Source organism: Mastomys coucha, unplaced genomic scaffold (assembly GCF_008632895.1).
Source record: "Mastomys coucha isolate ucsf_1 unplaced genomic scaffold, UCSF_Mcou_1 pScaffold13, whole genome shotgun sequence".
Lineage (NCBI taxonomy): Eukaryota > Metazoa > Chordata > Mammalia > Rodentia > Muridae > Mastomys > Mastomys coucha.
This window is the reverse complement of record NW_022196895.1, coordinates 40,263,416-40,267,775: the sequence shown is the minus strand read 5'-3', so window position 1 is coordinate 40,267,775 and position 4,360 is coordinate 40,263,416. Positions and strand designations below refer to the sequence as shown.

At 47.9% G+C, this 4,360-nt stretch overlaps 1 pseudogene; it reads right to left on the bottom strand.

Annotated features, from left to right (window-relative positions):
* Window positions 1-323: 323 nt before the first annotated feature.
* LOC116087460 lies at window positions 324-2,222 on the bottom strand (annotated as a pseudogene).
* Between the last annotated feature and the right edge of the window lie 2,138 nt (window positions 2,223-4,360).

Here is a 4,360-nt window from a genome sequence, read left to right as displayed (position 1 = left end):
AACTGGGTTTAGTGTTACATATTCCTCAATTTTTACATTTATCCAGGTACTGCCCCTGATACTTACAGATATTTGGTGAGAATAAAGCACTGTGTAGGAGTCCCAAGAAATTAAAAAAGGTGATCTTTGCACTTAGTCTGGTAAAGATATGGATTCAACCGACTAACCATAGCTCATAGACTATTACAAGTGTTATGGAGCCAACACTTGAAGTGTGTGTGTGTGTGTGTGTGTGTGTGTGTGTGTGTGTGTGTGTGTCAGAAAACCAGGCATGGCTACCACACAGATATCAACCGTGGGTCTAGTGATGTGTCACATGGATCCTAGACACTGGAATTTGGGCTCCATCCAGCCTTCCCTAACTGTACTATGCTGAAAGTGCCATGAACAGAATCACCTAAGGAAGAGACAGATACAGACAACTTTTTGTAAGTTTACTGTTTAGGGTAGAGGCATCGGGAGCCTCTAGGTCAACAGAGGCAGAGGTGGAAGAAGTTTCTGAAACCCTGAAACATCTCAGTGTGCACACCCTTAGAAACTCTCCATTTCCCCAACACTACCACCCCAAAGGAATCCAAGACCCCCAGTGTCCCAGCATTTCAATCTCTTGAAATCTCTCCGAGGCCACCAGAATGTTATGAATAAGACCCACCAGAGAACACACCTAGAACCTCTTAAAGTCAAAAGGAAACTCTTTATTGCGTGTTAAGAGCTACACCCAAATCATGCAGCCCTATTCCTCACAGTTCTTTGTCCCTTAGACAAAAGAACATCATTCTAGTTGAGATACTTCTGTTAGCAAGAACAGTTAGAAAGAAGCAGAACGACAGACACCAAAAGGCAAGATTAGCCCATCTAGAGACTTTCCTGGGTCCTGGAAGCATTTTTTTTTTTCAAATTCACCTGTTTTATTAAAAAAAGAAAAAAAAAAGAAACCAACCCAAAGGCAGCGAGGCTCGCAGGACGGCATGCAGGCGGGGCCGGCCAGTGGTCTTGACATAAAGTGCTTCTGGGGTGGCAGGTCCGCCCTCGGCTCCAACATCCTGAAGTGTGTGGACAGGCAGGCCCAGAAGCCCCAACTGCCCAGAGATCCTGGCGACACACTGTAGGCCTCAGTCACTGCTCCTTGCAGGCCAAGATCTGGCAGATCTTGTTGCTGGAGCATACCTTGTGCTCAGGGTTGGCGGTGCCTGGTCAGCCTTCTGGCTTCACCTTGCTGCTGAGCTGGGGCTCTGTGACATTCACACAAAGAGCCTTGGGCAGGCTGTGGCTCTGTCCATTCTGACCCACTTCCTCTTCCAGGACCTGTCCAGGCATTGTGAAGTCCTGGGTGTAGATGGTGCCGTCCTCAATGTCAAACAAGTCCCCCTCCTCCTCCTCCTTCTCCCTCCTCCTCCTCCTCCCTCCCTCCCTCCCTCACTCCTCCTCCTCCTCTTCTTCCTCCTTCTCCTCCTCCTCCTCTGCACGGCAGTGCAGGTCCTCCAGGTAGGGCACTACTGTCATACTGCGCCAGTGGTCCTTAGTGTCTGGGCTTAGTGGGATAGGCCACGAGCACCTCAGCCAGACAGTGTTTCTTCCGGAATCAGCTGTGCTGCCTAATCTGTCGGATGGAGAACCTCTTGGCCGGCTCGTACTCCAGCATCCCTTGGAGTAGGTTAGAGAGTGGTGGACCGCAGTCACAAGGGATGGTGAAGTCCTGTCTCCCGATGTTCTCAAAGAGCTTGTAGATATTGTCCCCATCAAATGGATACAGACCGGTGGTGATGTTGTAGAATGTGACCCCAGCTGATCAGATGACCACCTTGAAACCTGAAAAGGTGTCCAGTCCATTGGCAATCTCCGGAGGCTGGAAGGCTGGGAAGCCCTGGCTTGTCTGGCAGGTGTCATCGACAGCGAAAGGGTACAAGGCCTCGGCAACACCGAGGTAGGAGATCTTGAGTGTGCCGTCGGTGGTGAGTAGCAGGTTGCCCGGCTTGATGTCCTTGTGAGCAATGCCCTGGCTATGTAGGTACTCCAGGCTGTCAGTCAGCTGGCGGAAGTACCCATGAGCTTGGCACATGGGGAAGCGCTTCTCCAGCACACTGTCCAGCATCTCCTGCATGCCACACACGCAGTACTCCATCATCATATACATCTTCTGCTTCTCCTCATTGTACAGCACGTCCACAAGCTGGATCACATTCCGATGCCGCAGCTGCCGCAAGCAACTGGATCTCCTTGACGTTGGCCACACCATTGGTCTTTGATGGTTTGGGGTTTTTTAATTCTCATTTTGGCAGGTGTTGAGACCTACATGCAGGGTTTTAAAGTCAGAATGGTACCTCCAACATGGATAAGCTGTCCTGATGTCTCTCTTAGGCCTTCAGAAGCCTATTAAACTAAGTGTTTGGGACAGAGAGCATACTCCATCCAGCCGATAAATGATTGTTGGATGCAAGGATTTCTTCACAGGGTGACAGTAATAAAAGAGTACTGAAAGGCAAAGAATGAACCATTTCAAACGTGTGTGTATGTGTGTGTGTGTGTAGATGTGAGTGGGTGGGTTTGGATGTGGGTGTGGGTATACTGATAGGCAGTTACTTGACTGACTGTGGGTCTCTGTGTCTCTGTCAGTTGGAAAAACAGATCTAAAATGGGGTGGGGGGATAGGATGTCCCAAGATACCATTGAGGTACATCTTAAAACACTTCAAGGTGTTTTGTAGTCAAGGGTGGATATTTATGACAAGAGGCTTCCTCTGGTGTGAAATCATCTTCCAGGATTTGAAACCCTTTTGTTGCAGTCCTGAATCGTCTTGGCTGGTTCAGATTGCCCAGAGAATCCTAAACCTCACTCTTTCTTTTGACACCACCAGAGGAAATTGATTTTCCCTTCCATATGCCCCAGAGTGGCTCCCTAGGGAGAGGAAAATAGTTCTGCTGGGTATACTCAGTGGAAGGTAGTGTCTTCTATCGTGGGCCTCTTTTCTCCTCCACGGCCAACCATGGCCATCTGGGACCACTGACCACTGTCAAGCTCTTCTCTTTCCTTTGGCTCTCTCAGCATGTTTGCTTCTGGCTCTGCTTTGTTGCTTGAGATCTCATTCTCCCCCTGACCCCACTTGCTTTTCTCCCTGGAACAGCATTTCTCTTCCTTGTCTCAACACTGGGAGTGCCTCCGCCCATCCTTAGAGTGGGAGAATATCCTCTGTTCATCATGGTCTTGAGCCCTTCGAAGTTTGGCTCTTCTCTGCATCCACAATTGCTCTCTTGCTGTCTTATTTTCCTGCATCTGTGTGCTTCTAAGTGGAGTACTCCGGGGGAGGGGAAATAGTTTTCTTTATTGTCCTTGGGTTTAGGGAAGTAATCTCCTCTATTTTGAGCCCCCTGCACCCACCATACATATGGAGTGGCTCTGACTATGGGGAATCCCAGAGAAATTTCTTTGCTGCACAGACAACCTCACAGTCTTTCTTTTAAGGGGAGTACTTTCAGGAAGTCCAAGACACAGAGGTCCTTCCTCTCCCCCTTTCATAGTTTCCATTTCCGTTTCAACCAGTGGTCTGTATAATTGGAAAACACCGAACCTACCATTCTCTGAAAAAAAAAAAAAAAAAGCCTCAGGCTCTCATTAGCATCCTTGAGAATGCTTTTTAAACCAACCAGTAGATGATTGTCCAAAGCTCCTGGAAACCCTCTCTTCACAGCTGGGAAGTGGACAGGATCTGCTTGAGAATAGGAAAGCTGCACTTGGGCTGAACAGGGGATCATTGCCAAACTGTGCAGCAGCCTGGATCATATGATTTTCTCCTCTGCCTAACCTGACCAGACTCTAACACCAACCAGGGTTAGGAGGCCTTGAACAGTTTTCACCAGGGTTTTTATTAGGAGCATTGAAGGCAGGTGCTAGAAAACCCACCAATCTGTCTAAGGTGAATGAGGTCATCAAAGTGCCCCAAGAACCTCCCACTGGGGCTTACTGCAAATTTAACCATCAGAGACCTAGAGAAAACCAAAAGAGCAAACTAATGTTACCTTTGTTATTTACTCAGCCTAAGATATTAGAAAGACATTTCAGATGATAGTAGGGCTTGAATAGATCTCAATTATTGGATATTTCTCAAAAGGTTTGCAACAACCATGACTCTGTAGATGAAAGATTGACCAGGGTAATAATGGTAGTACCCAGGGAAAATGATAAAAGAGACCTCAGGGGATGAACCCAGAGACACCTGGAGAAGAAGAGGCTAGAGGAGGGCCAATGTGCTTATTGAAAACAAAACAGGACACTGGAAAAACAAATGACCAAAGTGGAAGAGGGAAAAAGATGTCGTAGTCGCCATTTTGAAGAGGACTAATGGGGCCAGGGCTCTATTTCACTG